The 10,594-nt window shown below is 37.8% G+C and overlaps 1 protein-coding gene across 3 annotated transcripts in view; it reads left to right on the top strand.

Annotated features, from left to right (window-relative positions):
- CCDC91 (coiled-coil domain containing 91) overlaps positions 1-10,594 on the top strand; it is a 167,056-nt gene that overhangs the window by 64,326 nt on the left and 92,136 nt on the right. The window lies entirely within an intron of this gene.

Genomic DNA, 10,594 nt, shown 5'->3' with positions numbered 1-10,594 from the left:
TGATTAATGCAGTATTTGAAATGTTACACTAATCAGAATATCAGTTACTGTAAACTTAAATCACTCTTGTATGGAATATAACATTTTTGGTGTTTTTAAATACCTCTGCCTTGTTAGAATAGGAGCTAATACTGTGCAACATATCTATGTTCTGTGTGAGGTTTTACAGTAAGCAAAATACAGTCATTCAGAATGTGGAACTGAATGACTAGTTCCCTAAGATACACAACAAGAAGTGAGAAGGTCTTCGTATAAAATCTGTGTATCTGTGGTTTGCGTACCTTTTTCTGAACTGTGGGAGATGCTTCCTTCTAGCTGGAATTTTTCTGAGGTTAGGCAACAAACCCTTTCCATCAGAAACCATAGTAGTACTATTGTATCTTAAAATAAGGGAGAAGTTAGTTGTCCTGCTTTCTTGATTTACTTCTTTGTTGTCTCTGGTGAAGATGTAACTTGTGTCTCTTTGGATTGTTTTGTTGGTTGGTTTTTTGTTCCCCTACATGCTCAGATTGTTTCTGAATTTGTCAGGTATGTAAAACAAATACCAACAATTTAATCTAGAGTTTTACAATTTGATAGCAGTTCTCTGGATGCAAGGAAAATGTTGGAATAAGTTGCAGATGCAGTTTGCATTATGGGTTGGGCAATATGGGCTAACTGACAAGTGTTCGTTTTTTTTATTTCATAAACCTCTTTTCTCTTGAACAGCAAGGTCAAGATCTGTCTTGCAGTTCTTCAGCTGAGAAAGTCTATATAAGGCTTTGCTATAATCTTCTTCAGTACCTGTTTTTCTTGGCATTTGTATTATCCCACACTCCTTGATTTGATGCTCAGGTTCCCAAACTGTTGTTCATTTCGTCTTCTGATCTAAATTCTTGTCAACTTTCTAATGGAACAAATACAACAGCTTGATGAAAAGATGATTATTTGTGTCTCTGGCCTATCTGGTTGTCCTGCAAGTTCTGTCATTTTTGTTCAACTTGCACATCATACCCTTCATTCATTGTCTTCAGGAAGCAAACAAACCAAAAAGCATTTGTAGCCCTGAATAAATAGGGCAACCACTTAGTGTTGGAGCTACTTTGCTTGTACTTTGATGGGAAAATACCTGTTGATCAGCTGGTTTTCAGATAGCATGTCTGACTTGGAATGTTTTTAGTGTTCCAAAATGTATTTACAAATCCAAAAAGGACTTAAGATTGGAAAAAGAGGTAAGTATTATCACCATTGTTTGCTTCCTGAGCTTTGTAGCAAGAGGCAGCCAAAGAAAATAGTTCAGATAATGAAAATGAAAAGGAGATTTAAATATAAATATGTAACTTCTTTTGCTGTTGATTTTCGTAGTAAATAGGATTGTTTACATTATACTTCAACTTATTTTCTATACTGCGAAAACAAGGAAGGAAGAAAACAATTTGTCCTTTTATTACATTGGAAGAATTTCAAAGATATGTTAATCTTAGAGTCTTTACATACAACGGTGCCATGAGTTGCTACTTTATATTTTCTAGAATTAAATCTTAGAAAGTTTTTATTCATGCTTAAGTGGAATTTCTGCCTGTGTGCTTTTGAAGCTATTGGACTGATTGTCAAATTTTTTTTGTAGTCATCTTGGGTTTTTGAACATACATGAAAAGACTAAAACTATCCCCTAGTTAGTAGTCATAGCACACATAATGTGCTATGAACATCATTATGTGTTATGAATAGTATAACTCTATGAAAATTCAATATGCATTATTTCAGTTAGTTGTATTTCTAAAACATAGATTGATGACTTCTCAAAGGTTAACAAAGCTGCAGATGGAAATGTTACCAATTTTTGGCACAGAAGGTATCTTTAGTTCAATTATAATTTTGTTAACATAAATGATGGCTTTAATTACTGTTCACTGTGAGGTTTGAAACTTCACATGTTTGAAACTAGGAATAAAAGGTTGTATCCAGAATAAATATTAGAAAACAGCATATATGCTGTAGTGAACTGTAGGCAATGGGTCCTTTGGAAGACTTCACCTGTGATATGTCCATAAATATGCAGCACTCCACCGTTGTTTACTTTGTAATACAGTAGCAAGTTATTTTTAGTACTTTCCGTGGAAAAGTTGTGAGGAAAAATAAGTATCCTTATGATTAATAAGTAGATTAGGGCTTTGTAAATATGACTGTTGTTCACAAAATGGTTGAGGTTGGAAGGGACCTCTGGAGATCATCTACTCCAACCCCGCTGCTCAAGCAGGGCTACCTAGAGCCAGTTGCCCAGGACCATGTCCAGACAGCTTTTGAGTATCTCCAAGAAGGGAGACTCCACCACCTCTCTGGGCAAGCTGTGCCAGTGCTTGATCACCCTCACAGTAAAAAAGTGTTTCCTGATGTTCAGATGGAGCCTCCTGTGTTTCAGTTTGTGCCTATTGCCTCTTGTCCTGTCATTTGCACCACTGAAGAGAGCCTGGCTCCGTCCTCTTTGCAGCCTTCCTTCAGGTATTTATATATATTGATAAGAACCTCCCGAGCCTTCTCTTCTCCAGGCTAAACAGTCCCAGCCCTTTCAGTCTCTCCTCATGTGAATGATACTCCAGTCCCGTCATCATCCTTGTGACCCTTTGTTGGACTCTCTCCAGTATGTCCCTCTTTCATACTGGGAAGCCCAGCACAGGACACAGTACTGCAGAGGTGGCTCCCCCAGTGCTGAGCAGAAGGGAAGGATCACCTCCCTTGATCTGCTGGCAACTCTTCCCAATGCAGCCCGGGATCTGTTGGCTGTCTTTGCTGCAGAGGCATGCTGCCAGCTCACGTTCAACTTGTCTACCAGGACCTGTGAGTCCTTCTCTGCAAAGCTGCTTTCTAGCTAGTCGGCCCCCAGCGTGTGCTGGTGCTTGGGGTGATTCCCAAGGTGCAGAACTCTGCATTTCTTCTTGTTGAACTTCATGAGATTCCTATCAGCACATTTCTCCAGCCTGTTGAGGTTGCTCTGAATGGCAGCACAACCCTCTGGTGTTCCTCCCAGTTCTGTATACTCTGAAAATTTGCTGAGGGTGTATTCTGTCCCATCATCTAGGTCATTAATGAACGTGTTAAACAATATTGGCCCCAGTATTGCTCTCTGGAGTAACACCACTAGTAACTGGCCTCCAGCTGGACTTGTGCCACTCATCACAACCCTTTGAGCCCAGCAGCTCAGCCAGTTTTCAATCCACCTCACTTTCTGCTCATCCAGCCCACACGTCAACAGCTTCTCTATGAGAATCTTAAGGGAGACAGTGGCAAAGGCCTTGCTGGAGTTTAGGTAGACAGTGTCCACTGTTCTCCCGTTGTCTACCAAGCCAGTCATTTCACCACAGAAGGTGATCAAGTTGGTCAAGCATGACTTCCCCTTGGTGAAACCATGCCGACTACTCCTGGTGACTTTCTTGTCCTTCCTGTGCCTGGAGGTGGTTTCCAGGATTAGCTGTTTCATCACCTTCCCAGGTATTGAGGTGAGGCTGACCAGCCTGTAGTTCCTTGAGTCTTTCTTCCTGCCTTTTTTGAAGATAGGAGTGACACTTTCTTACCTCCAGTCCTCAGGCACTTCTCCCAGTCGCCATGTTCAGTCTAAGGTATTGAGAGGGGCCTCGCAATGACATCAGCCAGCTTCCTCAACACTTGCAAGTGCATCCCATCAGGCCTCATGGACTTTATTATGTCCAGTTTGCTTAAGCATTTCCTGACCTGATCTAAGGGTAAGTTGTCCTTGCTCCAGACTTTCCCCTGGTCTCTGGGATTCCTGAAGGCTGGTCTGGCTAGTAAAGGTGTTTAGTAACCTCATCCTTTTCCATGTCCTGTGTGACCAGGTCCACCATCTCCTTCAGCAGTGGGCCCACATTTTCCCTAGCATTCCTTTTGTCATCTCTACTTATAGAAGCCCTTCTTGTTGTCTTTGACATCCCTTGCCAGATCCAATTCCAGCTGGGTTTTGGCTTTCCTAACCTCATCCTTGCATGCTCGGACAATGTGTCTGTATTCCTCCCAGGTTACATGTCCTTGCTTCCAACCTTCCTGTTTGTTTTTGAGTTTTGCCAGGAGCACCTTGTTCATCCACACAGGCCTCCTGGCAGTTTTGCTTGACTTCCTACTCATCGGGTTAACCTCATCTTCTGCAGTCTTTTTTTGTCCCTTTGCAGTCTGCAGGTCAGTTTCCTATCTAGAGAAAGAAGGGAAACTCTCCTTGTGTAGTTTTTTTCATACGTATTTATATATAGTAATGTAGTATACTAGAGTAATACATAAATACAAATATATTTATAATTATATGTAGTATATAAAATCGTGTTGGGTATTATACCTTCAGTATCAGTAGCTATTGATGACAGCCGGCAACCCTTTCCAAGTTAATATTTTGTTCTTCTTTGAACAGTAGTGGAATTTAATTTAATCTGAAGACTGATGCTCTTGAGATAAAAGACATGAGAATGTCCTAATGAAGATAAGAATTCCTTTCATGCTTACTGCGTTGTTTAACGGAAGCGTTCTCTTTTGTCAGCTTCCCTGGGATTGTTCTCCTGTTTGCTCTTTCTTTGCTTTCTCTTGCTATTATGTCCCATCATTTAGATTATGTGGGGAAGTAGGAAAGCACCAGTGGCATAAGATGCCCTGGCACAGTTGTAGCTTTATCCCAAAGAAGTAACTATCTATATAAAGTTTTAGAAACCTGAAGGCAGTCAGAGAAGGCTTCCTGAGCCAAATGTACTGTGCTATTTACCATATCATACAGCTTTGCTAGCAAAATGTATATTAATAATAAGAACACTTAGTATTAATTAACAGATTGTTCTGCATGTGAGTTAGCTTTTGTTTTTCTTGTTTAATGTCCTCCTCAGTGGATAGTCTCTGTATTTACATCCTGTAGAATAAATGAGCAGATATAAACTGTAGTTGTTCTTAACACAATATTAATGTCTTAAATGTGACAGGGTAGAGATCCATGTTATACACTGCAAATACTTGGAGAGTTTAGTTACATGTGGTATGGGAACTATAATTATGTTTCAGTTTGGGGCATGTGCAGGCTCTTCCATACTATTTCCTTTACATAATTTTTCACATTTAATCAGTTCTAATGTCTCCCAGCAGAGTGGTCCGTTCACACTCACTCAGCTCTGGCTCAGCTCAGTTCTAACACAGCAGGAAATGTCCTCACCGCTATATTAGGAAGTTGCTCATGACTCACTTCATTACTCACTTCAAAGTCTTCTATTGTTGTATAGTCCAGGTAGCAATGATATTTACTTGTATAAAATAAATGCTAGTATCTCCTTGGTTCCTGTGGTGAGCTTAAGGTTGCGCATACTGCATGTTCTTTTGGTTATATAGGGAAATCTGAAATCTTTCTTTCCTTCCGGCAAAAATGTTTGTCCTTATCTTTAGGTTCTCAGCTGTATCTTTCACTAGAATGTTGGTGATACGACCGAAGTGAAAATATTTGATTTGCTATAGACCTGGAGGCAATCCTGTGTCTTAGTTCTGAAGAGCTCGCATTCTTATTTCACATGAACAGAAATAGTGACCAATCTTATATACAATAGCACACTCTAGTGTGTATATTAATTAGCCATTATGGACTGATTCTCATCATGTTTAACTCGATTTTTCAGTGATTTATTTTCTGTTGTATTCAGTGGTATTATTTTTCCTCTGTACTTGGGTGTGTTGGAATCTTCAACTGAGAAGTTACCGGTTTCTTAACAGAATCATGATACTAGATGTTACTTACTATTTTTTTAAAATGATGCTCTGAAAGAAAAAAAGAGCTGATAATTTTTGTGGAGAGGAAAATCTTGATGTAATGGAGGAATTGAGTCTAATATGAACAGTCTTAATGATTTAATTGTATACAGCAAAACTGTGTAAGATGGATTTGAAATTTGTCTTCTAATTTAGTTGCCTGCAGGGAACTACAGTTTGCCTTTTTGCATTAAGACAGAAATAAGGAGGGAAGAGAGTACCTCCCTTTCTAAGATGTTGGCTCAGACTTGCAGCTGATTCTGAAGATACCACAGCCTTACAGAGGATAGGCAGTCAGCATCAACTCAGATAACTGGCTTGCACGTCATATATAGTAATATACAGCCCTTAACAGCAGGTATCACAGAAACATTTCTACAGTTAAAACATGAGTGCTTTGTTTTAACTTACCCTTTTATTGGTATGCTTTTACTGGCTTTTTTTTAAACAGGGTTTATGAATAAGTAATGTAAAAAGCTCATACTATCAGTTGACCCCAAAATACAGGATTTTATTTTATGGATCATATTTGATTATTTGTGAAAGTGGGCAAAAATTTGGGATCTTTTCCTGAATTTATTTTATTTCTTCTATCATTTTTTCCCCACATGTAAATGTGATCTCATAGTGCTTCTTTGCAGTACTGGCTCTTGCTTTATCTGTGTATTACTGCTCTGATCTTTTTTAATGTTATAAATTGTAATTATTGATAACCTAATGAAAAAGAGGAAGAATTAAATTAAATTTCTTTTGCTCTGATCACAAGAGAAAAATCAGTGGGGGAAAAAAATACTTGTGGAGAAAATGTCATAAATTCAATAGGTACGACATAAATTAATTTCTTCAGTTATATTCAAAACTTCGGATTTTTTTGGTGTTAGTTATGCCCACTGTAGAACTGGGATTGTGAAATTATTATGGTGTTTACTGTTGTTGGCTGATTATTATCAAAAGGTACTTTGATATGTAGCCATTTGCTTCCTTTTCAGGTGGCTGTGTTTGGCCCTAATTTGCAGTATCAAGTCTCTTTTTGATGCTGTTTTTGATATGTGTTAGGAGCACTGACACAAAATAATTTTTCTGAGCATCCATTTTTGATAATGAGAAGAATTGCAGTTGCTTTGAATTAGATGAGAAGAAAGTGAGACAGCGAGTACCTTTTTCTTCCCTTCTTGTATACGCTTTCACTTACTGCTCTTACAATATGTGTGACATGTGCAGGCATGCCAAGAGTGGAAGGTTAGTAGGGAATCTGTGCAGAGTCTGTGGGTGGCATACACTTTTCCCCAACAATTCAAGACAGTCTGCCTTTTAAAAAGTTAGCAGAAAAATATATCAACTTAAGGGTAAGTGAATATAATGAAATAAGTTTGAGGTCTTTACTCTCTCTTCTTCCCCCATCAGATCTCATAAATCCTCTTATTGTGGATCTTACCTCTCAACAAGAGTACTATGCGTTACCCTTACACTTCCCAGTATGTGCAAACACATGCCCTGCATGTCTGCGAAATGTTGGATGTTAACAAAGAACGCTGTTTAAACTGTTTATGCTAACAATGGCTCACTTAGACTGAAATGATTTAGGAAGCAATTCAGCTAAAAGATCTAAAACAAGTCCTAATGCATTGGCAGGCAGTGACAAGCCGCTGGATGGCGGGTGATCAGTAACCTTTCCTGATGTCACAGCTGCTTCAGAATGCTTCTCTGCCCAGCGGTGTCCTTGGGAACCGCACCTCTGGGAAGCTCACCAGGCATTTGGATCTATCTGCCTCTACAGTGGTTTGATTCACAGGCACGTAACAAGAGAAAAGGAGAGTCTGGAGTCACTTGGATTTTAGATTGTAAGAAAACTTTCAAAGTTCGATCCCATTTTCTCATCCTTATCATTCAAGTTTTATTTTTTATATTTCTGAAGGCCCATACATTTGGTAGCATTAAAGCCTGTATTCTTATGCATGAATTGTTTGCAATGACATGTTTCCTCCTATGAGAGTCACAAAACGGAAAAAATTGAAACATTGATAACCATTGAGCAATGAATTGCCTGTTACTTTCATACTGTGTCCACACAGAATGCTTCATGCTGTCTGGAATGATCATCAAGATTTTGATAATAAAATAAAATCCCTCTGTCTTCCCAAGTTTAATTACTGTCAGTGTTCTGATGTGAGATTCTGTCCATCACAAGGCAGAAGGGGAGGGGGTAAAAGTCCTCTGAAGATGATTTTACTTAAATTTCAAACTTCTCAACTCATGTTTGATTCATTTCTTAAAAGCATTTATTAAATAAAGGAAGGAAACAACAACATTCTTTAAAAACCTCTCCAAAGTCATGCAAACCATGCAGGAGAATTCTACAAGAGCCAAAAACCACAAAATTCTTCTCTCTTTGGTAGGAAATCCGAATATTACATTTTAATTTCAGGTCTACACCATTCAGAACTTTTCATAGAGCTTCCCTTTTCTTTCTTACAAGCAGAGTAATAATTCTAAGAGTAGTTATGTCAATTCATTAAACTCATTTTCCTATGGAAAGCACACATTTTATTGAGGATTTGTGAACTGACATGACCATTGTTCATCAAATGAGTATGCTGCTGTTCCTGGAACGTTTCTGTTGTGTTCACAGCCAAATCATAAAACTCAGGAACTTTGATGTATCTTCATTGTTAGACAGTAAATCAATGCATAGACTTCCAAAATGTGTTACTTATAGTGACTTTGGGTCTTCTCCTTATCAGATATTACAAGGACCAAGCACACATTAATTTGAGTGATGTATCTATAAGAATTTGAAACAGTATTTTACAGACTTTCAGAAGAAAAGGCTGGCCATCCTCAATGTCCTTAAAATTTACCCTTACAAGTTAAAAGAAATAAACTTGCAGGCCTGCTGTCTTAGCTGAAAAATCTTGCAAATAGACACAGAAAAAAGGCAGTGTAGTGTTTGTCAGACTGGATGAAGCTCTTACTTGGAGCATTGCAATGTGACCTTAAACTTTTCGTCTGTGTGCTTGTAATAATGCCCTTCCATTCTCTCTTCTACTTCTGTTGTAGAAATTGATTGCTAGTCCTGACCCAAGCAAAACCAATGCCTTACTATTATTAGTCCTTTACTAATGACTCTCTTCCTTTACTTTAGGAAATACTCTAAGAAAGTAAGCACTCTAAAATGTGTTGGATGGAATCTTCATGTTGGTAGTTATACGGTGTTCATGCTTCAACTTGTGTTATCAATTCGCATTTAGTGTATGACTTTGAACAAGTCACCAATTCTGAAAAACTTGAGAGATGTATTGTAAGCGGACAAACTGCACTTTTTGCTTTGTATCTTGATTTGCCTGGTAATGCTAGTGAGAGGCACTGTACTTTTTACCAGAATGAAACATGTTACTTCCTTGGTCAACACACTTGATTCATTATGTCTCATTGTTCAAGGTAGTTCTGACAGATCTTAGATGGAAATCTTACTATTTTAACTCTTCTCATTTAAAGACTTTCCTCAACACAGAATGCTTTCTTTTCAGTTTTGGTTTTGTTGTTTTGGGTTTTTTTCAGCTAGAATAATTAATGACCATTAACTTCCTCTTTCTGTATAATTCTTTTTTCATATTTGTGAATCCAGGATATGCTACTGTAGCAATTACTTTTTTTTTTCTTATGCCCCCCCCCCCATGTTCACTTTTCACAGGGAACTTATTTGTTAATGATTTGTGAAGTTTTGGAGTTAAGCACTGGATCACATTTTTCCCTCTTACACCAATTCTGTAGTTTTGTACTATAAAAATATTTCTGGCTCAGCAATTTTTTTTATTAACATATATAACATCTGAGTTTGGCTAGTTTGTGGTGTCAATGATACCTATGCATCACAATGTGATTAAACTGATGTACCCAGATGTTGTGCATTGTTCTCTGATCTAGTAATTTATTTACACTTCAAAATATTTCCATCTTCAATTCTTCTGCTTCATATCAGTTGTTCTTGTAGGGCTTCACAAAAAAAAAACCAGTTCTATTCAAGAGAATCTGAATGCCTCATTATATGTGGGCCAATGATAAGAAGTTTGTATAGCTATAATTTCAAACTTTTTGCTAAGATGGCCCTTTCAGGAGAAAGGAACTGAATGGCAGAGCAGAAATCTCTAATCAAGTTAATTGGTCTGTAACTCTATATTTATTTTTAACGGTGTTATGTGGCCTTTCATGATAAAATTGAACGTGCTTTGTTAGACACCAGGTTTTGCTTATTTGAAACATACAGATCTTAGGAAACAGAATTGTATTAATTAATTTCAACTGGAATCCCATCCAAAAAGCAATAAATATGTCGTGTAAGTTGTGAATGGTTTTGTCCTGTAATCACTGCAAGGTAAGGTTTGTGATGAAAGCCTTTCTGCTTTCTGCACCAGTTTTCCAAGGTGATTTAAAGCACCTATGACCTGCTGTACTAGTTCATTTAGGAACAGATCCTTGAAGCAAAGAATGAGGGAAGAGGGAAAGTTCTTCGTCTTCTTACTAATTGATGATTTGAAAAAGTGGTGCTGCTCATTCATAAGTGTGAAATGCTGATGAGAATCTAATGAGGTGTTCACATTGCAGACTCAGGTAGCAAACCACAGGCAAGCATTTTTATGTAAAGGCAAAAATATTAGAATGTTCCTGTCCACATTTTTATATAATACTGTGAATAAAATAAAAAGTAAACAATAGAACTTTATTTGAAAAACATATTCAGGATGTCTTATGCAAGAACACTTTCCTGGGAATCTTAAGAATAAAAAAAAGATAAAAAAGGAGCTCTGTAATGAGTAGGAGAAGGGTGTGCTCTTCC

Source organism: Pygoscelis adeliae, unplaced genomic scaffold, assembly GCF_000699105.1.
Source record: "Pygoscelis adeliae isolate BGI_AS28 unplaced genomic scaffold, ASM69910v1 Scaffold65, whole genome shotgun sequence".
NCBI lineage: Eukaryota > Metazoa > Chordata > Aves > Sphenisciformes > Spheniscidae > Pygoscelis > Pygoscelis adeliae.
Note: the sequence above shows the minus strand (reverse complement) of the source record. Positions and strands in the feature narration are given on the sequence as shown.